The sequence below is a fragment of the Zingiber officinale genome, chromosome 5B (genome assembly GCF_018446385.1).
Source record: "Zingiber officinale cultivar Zhangliang chromosome 5B, Zo_v1.1, whole genome shotgun sequence".
Taxonomy (NCBI): Eukaryota; Viridiplantae; Streptophyta; class Magnoliopsida; order Zingiberales; family Zingiberaceae; genus Zingiber; species Zingiber officinale.
The window spans coordinates 126,883,993-126,893,920 of NC_055995.1; the positions used below are offsets into that span (position 1 = coordinate 126,883,993).

The following is a 9,928-nucleotide window of genomic DNA, read 5'->3' on the forward strand; positions in this document are numbered from 1 at the left end:
ATGTTTAAAAGAAAGATTTTAATTAAATTTCCTTTTTATAAACCAATCATGAAGGGATAAAATTATTGGAGAAATTTTATAAATCTCCGGAAACAAATTAGGAAGTTTTAATTCTTGTTTAATTAAAACTCTCCTTGATTTGAGGAAATAAGTGGCCAGCCATGTTCAAGTGAGAAGAAAAATTATTTTAATTAAAATAAAATTTTCCTTTTCATGGCAAAAGAATTAAGGAAGTTTTTATTAAAATTTCCTTATTTGCCAAGACCAAGGATTATAAATGAGGAGGTAGAGGAGCCTTCATGGGTGAACAACCTCTATTATTTTCTCCCTCTTTTCTTCCTTGGTGTGGCCGGCCTCCTTCCTTTCTCTTCTCTCCATCTTGTGGCCGGACCTCTTCCTCCTCATGGAGTTTTAATTGGTGGCCGGATCTAGCTTAAGGAAGAAGGAGAGAAAGCTTACATCCCTTGGAGCTTGGTTGGTGGAAAAGATTATCATCTTTTGAAAGCTCTGTGCTTGGCCGAAATTTGAAGAAAGGAGAAGAAGGTGCTTTGGTGGTTTCTCATCTCGGAAGATCGTTGCCCACACAACGTCCGAGGTTAGAAGAGGAATACGGTAGAAGATCAAGAGGTCTTTCTAAAAGGTATAACTAGTAATTTTTCTTTCCGCATCATACTAGTTATTTTTGGAAATAATACCAAATACAAGAGGCATGCGATTCTAGTATTTCAATATGTTTTCGATGTTGTGTTCTTTTGTTTTCTTTTTCCTTGTGATTTGATTGTTCTTTTCGGTTAACCTAAAGTTATTTTAGGAAATTAAATATTAGCTTTCCATAAAAGGTTTTGTCTAGTCGGTGGTGGTTGCTCCCATATCCAAGAAGGCCATGTGCCTCGCCACGTCAGTACTGGGAACCAATTATGGAAATTAATATTTAATGGAATTAATAACTTAAGGTGATTTGGGTCGAACGTGTTAAGTTCCGCAGGAGATCCAAGTCAAAACCTAAAAGAACAAATAGATTAAGTTTTGGATCAAACGTGTTAAGTTCCGCAGGCGATCCAAAATTTAATTTAAAAGAACACATGGTAGCTAGGAAAAGGTTCAGACCTTTGTACAAAATTTTTGTACAGTGGAACCTCTAGGCTTTCCGAGTAGCAACCAACATGATCGCCGAGGGGTCGACTGGCAAGACTCCAATCGGGCCAGGAAATCGTACTCCCAACGATTGGAAATCCATGTCGTCGGATGCAACAAAGAGAAGGTCGAAGGACCTCAGATCAGCTTCGGCCCCAGCGATCTAAAAGGGGTCGAAATCCCTCACAATGATGCTTTGATCATCTGAGTGATGATTGCCAACTACATCGTTTACCGGACCTTCATCGATACAGGGAGTTTGGTGAACATCATTTTTAAGAAGCCGTTTGATCAGCTGCAGATCGATCGCAGTGAGCTACTGCCCATGGCGACCCCGCTCTACGGGTTCACGGACAATGAAGTCTTGTCGATCGACCAGGCAAGATTAGCCTTCATAGTTGTGGACGCACCATTGGCCTACAATGTCATTTTGGGCCGACCGACCCTCAACGAATTCTGGGCGGTAGTATCCACTTACTGCTAGAAGATAAAGTTCCCAGTAGATGACCAGGTGGGCGAGGTCAGGGACGGCCAACTGGCTGCTCGGCGATGCTACGTGGAGATGGCCAAGGCCGAGGCCAAAGCATCACGAAAGGTCTCACGGCTAGAAGTAAATGCTATTACCGAGAAACCTCCCACCATGGTATATGAAGAAAAGGAAGAGATGTAGATCCACCCAAGTCGGTCAGAAGCCACGACTTTCATGGCTGCCGACCTGGAGGAGAAGCAAGAGGCCGAATTAATCGTCTGCCTCAAGAAGAATCATGATGTGTTTGCATGGTCGACACATGAGTTGCCCGACATCTCCCCAAGTGTGGCCCAGCACGAGCTGCATGTTCGACCGGACGCTCGGCCGATCAAACAAACAAAAAGGGATTTTAGCGCGGAGCATAACGTGATCATCCGAGCGGAGATAGAAAAGTTATTAGAGGTCGACCACATAAGGGAAGTCCAATTCCCAAGTTGGTTGGCCAATGTGGTGCTAGTCTCCAAGCCGGGCAACAAATGGCGGGTTTGCATCGACTTTCGCGACTTAAACAAGGCATGCCCGAAGGATTTCTATCCGCTACCCAGGATAGATCAACTGGTGGACTCGACGGCGGGTTGCGAGCTGATCTGTATGCTCGACGCGTATCAAGGATATCATCAGGTGTCGCTCGCCTGCGAGGACCAAGAGAATGTCAGCTCTATCATGGCCGACGGAACATACTGCTATAACGTCATGTCGTTCGGACTAAAGAACGTTGGGGCCACTTACCAAAGGCTAATGAATAAAGTGTTCCAACGGCAGATTGGTCGTAATATGAAGGTATACGTCGATGACATACTCATCAAATCCCTTCGAGTGACCGACCTATGCGCAGATATCAACGAAACTTGTCGGACGTTAAGAGCATACAGGATAAAGTTGAATCCGAGCAAGTATTTGTTTGGTGCAAAGAGTAGTCGCTTCCTAGGCTACATTGTCACTGAAGGGGGCATCGAAGCCAACCCCAGCAAGGTTCATGCTTTGCAGAACGTGCCTCCATCTCAGAATTTGAAGGAAGCTCAGAGGCTGACCAGTCGGATCACGGCATTGTCCCGTTTCATATCCAAGTCATCCGATCGGAGTCTGCCCTTTTTTAAGATACTGTGCTGATCTACAAAATTCTAATAGAACGCCGAGTGTGATCGAGCGCGGTAGGAGCGGAAGGCGTATTTGAGCTCACTACCTGTGTTAGCCAAGCCAATCGCGAGCGAGTCGCTCTGGATATATTTATCATCCAACGAACATGCTGTTGGATCGACTTTAGTCAAGCAAAACGGCTAGGATCAGCAACCTGTATATTTTCTGAGTCATATATTGAAAGATGATGAATCTCGCTACACCGGTCTCGAAAAGTTGGCCTATGCACTGGTACTCATAGCATGGAGGCTCCGCCAGTACTTCCTAGCGTACTCAATCATAGTAATGACTAACAATGCTCTGGGAAGAGTCCTCCTCAATCCAGAAGCATCCGGGTGACTGATCAAGTGAACGACCGAACTTAGCGAGTTCGACATCCAATATCAATCCTGCGCGATGATCAAGGCTCAAGCCTTGGCGGATTTTGTTATAGAAGTCCAGAGTAACGAGTCGCCAGCGACATGAAAAATATATGTGGATGGCTCATCTACTCGGCAGGGCAGTCGTTCACCTCGAGAGGACCGGGTGTAGCTGTCCATCCGTCTGGACTGTCGGACTACTAACAATGAAGCAGAGTATGAGACATTGATAGCTGACCTACAAGCAGCTCGACATGTGGGAGCGGAAAAGGTTCTCATTCACTCGGATTCCTAACTTGCCGCCCAGCAACTATCCGGGGCCTTTTAAATAAGTAGCTCACGGTTAAGGCTCTACATAGAGGCTTTTGAAAAGCTGAAGGCCAACTTTTAAGAAGTGGTGATACAGAAAATCCCTCGATCAGAGAACCAAGCGACGGATGAGCTAGCAAAGCTAGCCAGTTCATTAGTGTTGATCGTCATAAGTCAGTCGATCGAGCAAGTTTCACTGGTAGCCCACATCGACCATATGGTGGGAATCATCTTCCCGAACGACTGGAGGACGACTCTAACAGAGTTCTTGCATTTGGGAACTATACCTGCTGATCCAGAGGATGCTCGCCTAATAAAAAAGAGGGTCGGTCGGTTCATATTGATCGGCGACCAACTCTATAGGAAGGCCTTCGTGTCGACCCCTACTCAAATGCGTCGGACCGGAAGACGTCGATTACATCCTGAAGGAGGTACACCAAGGCTCTTGTAGGGGTCATCCAAGCGGTCGCGTGCTGGCTCGAAAAATACTTCTGGCCGACCCTTCAGGCGGGCCCCCCCTTTATCGTCGCACTAGTAGTCATACTCAATCTAAGAGCCTACAAATATCTCTTCCGTTATACAAAAGGGATAAATTCCATCTACATACTCACATTCCTCTACATAGCTCATTATATACCAGTGAACGACTTTATAGTTCACCTTATTACAGGTGACGCTTGTCGATGTCAAAGCACACAACTCCTTATGTAAGGAATTGTAGTGACTTCAGATTTAAGGATTATTTATACTAATAGTTACCATGAGAATGTTTATGATACTCATATAACGATCCATAAAACTTCTCGTGGCGGATCAATTCAGTACATATTTTCTAATATATACCCATGTATCAACTTGATATCTTATATTTATAACTTGTGAGGTCAAATCATCAGTTGACCTACATGCTAGTCTTAACGCATTAATATTGTCCTTATTTATTAATACTTGACTCTGAATATTTAAGAATAGTATTATATATATATTGATGCGGTGATAAGTTGGGAAGGCCCCATCCACACTACCATGGTGGAGGTCAGAGTCAAGGTGGTGAAACGCCCCTGTACCACTGGCCGATCGGGGAGCACGCTCGCCCGATCGGGATAATGAAGACCCGATCTGACAGCATAACAGTTCGGCGGGGTTCCGAGCTTCCGATGCTCAGAAAGACTACTAGGTATCTGCAAGGGTACACCGAGCGGCTTCCCCGCTTGACCTTATATAGAGCTATAAGAACAGAACTGATTTATGACCAAACTACACAAACAGAAGGGCGGTCGAGCGACCGTCCCGCTCGGCCAGATAATACACTCATCCGAGCAGAAAGTAAGAACCCGAGCCGAACGATTATCCTTCAAGCGGCTATCCTGCTCAGCCCAGTAAAAGACATTGCTAGCTGGATATTATCTTTTTGAGAGCATGCGCTGCTGACAGGCGGCATGGTTGGCGATTAGTTCAGATAGAAGATCATACGGCAGAAACTTCCACTGTCACTTCAGAGATATGCTCGGCTCGTTAAGGTACTGTGTCAGAGACACTTTACTAATACATCTTTTATAAAATTTAAAAGAAGAAAACTTCTAATAAAATTTTACAAACTTTTTTTTTTCTAATGTGGATATTAAAAGAAAAGTTTTAAAATTTAAAACCAAGTTTTAAAATTTAAAACATCTCTAATAATATTTCTTTTTAAAAGAAAGTTTTATAAATTTTACAACTCTCTTTTAAAACCTTGTGGCCTAATTTAAATTAGGAAAATTTTATAAATTTTTAAAATCTCTCTATTTACAAATTGTAAATATCTGAGGAAATTTAAAAATTCAAAAACCTTGCTTTGAAGGTTTCTACCTTCACATCTGTCCCTCTTTTCCTTTTATAGATCCACTTGCATCCAATGGCTTTTACACCATCAGGTGGTTCTACAAGCTCCCAAACCTTATTAGAATACATAGATTCTATTTCGGAATTCATTACCTTTTGCCAAGATACTGCATTGATATCTTGGAGTGCTTCATCATATGTCCGGGGATCTGGTTCATGTTTGCCTGGGATCAAGTCCGAAGACTCACCAAAAAACATGAATCTCTCGGGCTGCCTTACAACCCTCCCACTACGACGAGGCACCGTCTGTGGTTGTGTATCATGTGTGACACGTGTTGCAGTCTCTTGTGGTACTTCATCTTGTACTGTTGGTACTGAAGTAGACGTGTCCTCTCTAAGTTCTTCTAGAACAATTTTACTACTAGGCTTGTGATCCATTATATAGTCTTCTTCTAAAAACTGGGCATTAGTGCTAACAATGACCTTCTGGTCTTTAGGACTATAAAATAAACCGCCTTTCGTTCCTCTGGGATACCCCACAAACATACGAACTTCTGTACGAGATTCTAACTTATCAACATCTTGTTTCAGCACATGTGCTGGACTACCCCAAATCCGAATATGTCTTATACTGGGCTTCCGCCCATTCCATAATTCTGTGGGAGTAGAAGATACTGATTTAGAAGGTACTAAGTTCAGAATGTGCGCTGCTGTTTCCAGAGCGTATCCCCAAAACGAATTTGGTAATTCTGAATAACTCATCATCGATCTAACCATCTCCATAAGAGTCATATTCCTTCGTTCTGCCACACCATTCTGTTGGGATGTACCAGGTGCGGATAATTGGGATTGAATCCCGACCTCTGATAAGTAATTCCTAAACTCTCCTAAGAGGTATTCGCTACCACGATCAGACCGTAGTGTCTTGATACTTTTACCTAGACGTTTCTCCACATCAGCCTTGTACTCTTTGAACTTATCAAAACACTCAGACTTGCGGCGCATTAGGTAAATGTATCCATATCTTGAATAATCGTCCGAGTTAGAAGGAGAAATAATAATGGTCGATCTCACGACTCCCGAGTACCCGTGGTGCCGGAGAGAGAATAACTTAATCCATGACTATGTTTGAGTCGGAAGATAATAGGATGGGGCTCGGTGTATGACGAGTGAGTTGGATTTTGTGGGCACATGACAGCTACGGTGAAGTACCTTCAAGTAAAACTACGTGGAAGAGCTACCATTCATATTCAAAATATAGAATTAAATGTGCTCAAAAGTACAATTTTAAGGTGACCTCTCCATTGTCCATAAGATAATAGCTCGATTTCTCAACTCTCATATACCAATAAAGTTAGGGAGAATATAATAATAAACTAGATCCCTTGACTCCCGAATACTTATTGAGTCGAGGGAAGAATAGTGTAATAGGCTTGAAATCGAGATTCTAAGGGATATATATCACCAGATCTGTTCTAGCTATGGATGATGGCATCGCTGTAAAGCATAGACAATTAATCGATAAGCACGAGGAAGCCTATTTGCCAAAATTGCAAGGCGATGCATATGAAATAGATATCCCCAAAGGTAGATTCACTATCTTAGCGACTCTCCTAGTGTCGGCCCCACAGATATGAAGGGAGGTACATGCAGGTGCATAGGCTATAGGCGCATGATAGCTAGGTAAATCTTCGGTCGTCAGTTTCTAAGAATCGACCCCTAGCCATTACACTAGAGATGTCATGCGCCCACCATCTGCGCTACGCCCTGACGGTGAAATAGATATCCCCAAGCTTAGAGAGGGCGCACTGCCCTTATTAATAATAGCATGATTTCCCAGTTAACTTAAGCAGTAACTATAGAGAACGAAGAGGATGGATAGAAGTCAAAGAACATATATGTCATTCAGAAACAAAATTGATAAGTAATTACCAGGGGAACCATCTACAATATAATCACCACAAAAATAAACAGCACGCTTAACATCGAAACCCTAACCAAATGAAGTCAAACATATTAGCATTTTGATTGTGAAATTAGATCCGAAATCCGAAATTAGTTGTTGCATGCCTGGAGTTCCGGAGGTTCTGAGGTTGGTTGCTCGATGAGTGGGCTAGTCGGGCAGTCGATGAGTCAGTAATTCAGGAGATCGGGAACTTGGTCGGATCGGCTCGACTCGACTCATTGCCACATTGAAGATATGTTGACTGCATCCTGTAACACCCACATGGTCATATGTTGACCAAACCTTGATCTTGCTTTACCCCGGGCTTGCCATGGACTCTTACTTAAAACCGCCATGTCATTTGGGATGGGCCGTGGAGGTTTTTGTCGCACACGATCCTTCGAACTTAAATTCTGAGAGTTTCTTAACGGAGCGCGCACTTAAATCAAGTATTTTTTAAAATAGATAGGCCAAACTAATTCTGAAAAAATTAGTTTGGCCAAACTAATTCTGAAAAAATTAGTTTGGCCAAACTATCTATTTTTAAAAGGCCAAACTAATTTTTTAAAATAGATAGGCCAAACTAGTTTCCTCGACGGAGCGCACACTCAAATCAAATCGCTGAATCGTAAGAGGGAAGTCGATGGAGTCACCCCGAAGGCCGACATCCAAAAAAAAATGTGGCTCTCCGGAGGAGGTTTCGGGATTGGCTTTGAGATCTCGAGGCAATTCGGTAAGAACAAAGCTGTCGTTTCCATCATGGGCCGCCGCCGCCAGGTCTCAACATTATGGTTGCCGCGCTTCAGTCTAAGGAGATCCGAGTGAGCCGTCTTTGTCTCGAGCACCTATTCATCATCTTCTCCTTTTGTGATTCTTATGATTAGGGATACACCCTATCAGAACATTACTCTTCTTCTTCAATTGTTTTTTTATTATACTTCTTGTCTAGTTTTTTGATAGACATTAACCCTAAATTTGATTGAGCTCAAAACTCGGCAACACCAACATATCAGAGCATACTTTTCTATCATTTGGATGCTTTTATGATGCTTTTGTTGCTCAAATCTAGGAATTTTGATTATGTTGTATTCCATGATTGTGAAGAATAACACATAGAATGAACTAACTTGGAGCTTCATAATGGGGTAATGTGTTTGTGGAATTAACAACACACTGTAATGGAATGATGAGATCATTCCAATCTAACAACACACTGCAACATCCAAGTTAAGACTGTTTTCTTAACGCAATGGTAGTCTTCTTAATTCTACTTGAATTTCTACAAAGTCATTTAGTTAGATTGATTTGTGTCTGAGCTTCAAACATCCAATGAGGCATCAAATCGAATTGCGAGTAGAATTGCCTTGTTAAATTTTGTTGTGTTCTGCAAGGTTTAGATATATGATCACCTCTTAGATTATGATCTACATTACGCTGAATCGTCTACTTAACGTTTTCTCAGGCCATTGGGCTTGAGGGTGATGTACGTAAGCAGGAGGATGCAGCTAGGGTTTTGGAAGAAGCTTTTAAGCATTTTGGAAAGCTTGATATTCTTGTAAATGGAGCAGCAGCAAATTTTCTTGCATCACCAGAGGATTTATCACCAAACAGTTTTCAAACCGGTAACTGCCTTCATATTCGATGATACTGTCCATTGCATAATCTTGGAAGTTAGTTTAGTTGTTTCTTTAGAACCTATATATATAGGATGACTAAACTGCTCATACTTGCGTACCCCATTTAAATATGATGCAAAGAGGACAATCATCTAAGCTTTTAGTTCATTAGTTATGGTTTCAATGAAACTATATTTGGTAGATGCTAATCAAACAGTTATATTTTTTTGGTCTGAAATTCCTAGTCCTTGACATTGATTCGGTTGGCACATACACTATGTGCCATGAGGCTTTGAAGTATCTAAAGAAAGGAGGACAAGGAAAAGACCTATTGGCCGGGGGACTAATTCTGAACATTAGTGCAACTTTGCACTACACAGCTCCTTGGTACCAGATCCATGTATCTGCAGCCAAGGTACGTGTTGTTAAACTTCGTCTCTATATGGAATTGGTAAACACACTTCAAGCTGTTTTCTCTTGCGTAAATAGGCAGCCGTCGACAGCATCACAAGGTCATTAGCCCTAGAATGGGGCACTGATTATGATATAAGAGTCAATGGGATTGCTCTGGGGCTGATCGGAGACACTCCTGGGATGGGGAAGCTTGGACCAGCAGAAATGCAGAATGGTGTCTCTGGATTTGAGAGGCCTCTGTATAAGCTGGGAGAGACATGGGATATCGCCATGGCTGCCTTATATTTGGCTTCTGATGCAGGTTTGTGTTGTGTATTGCATGTATTCATCTTATCAGATCACCACCAAAGTTGTGTAGGTTGAGGCAAACCTTTTACTACTTTCTGTAGGTAAATTTGTCAACGGGACTACAATGGTCGTCGATGGAGGATTGATGCTGAGCAGCCCCAGGCTCATCCCCAAGGAAGAGGTGAAAAAGTTAACGTTAGTTGTGGAGAAGAAATGGAGAAAATCTCCAGTTGGTATTCCATCCAGCAAGTTGTAGTTGTGTTATTCTCATATTAATCATTAGAATAATCAGGCTAAGCACTGAATCTTTGAATATTGTTTCTTAAACCATCATATATTTCCAAGGATCTATGTTCTACATTATTATTACTGGTAA

General features: G+C 42.3%; 1 pseudogene; it reads left to right on the forward strand.

Moving 5' to 3' along the window:
• Positions 1-7,912: 7,912 nt before the first annotated feature.
• LOC121987037 lies at positions 7,913-9,808 on the forward strand (annotated as a pseudogene).
• The last annotated feature ends 120 nt before the right edge of the window (positions 9,809-9,928 follow it).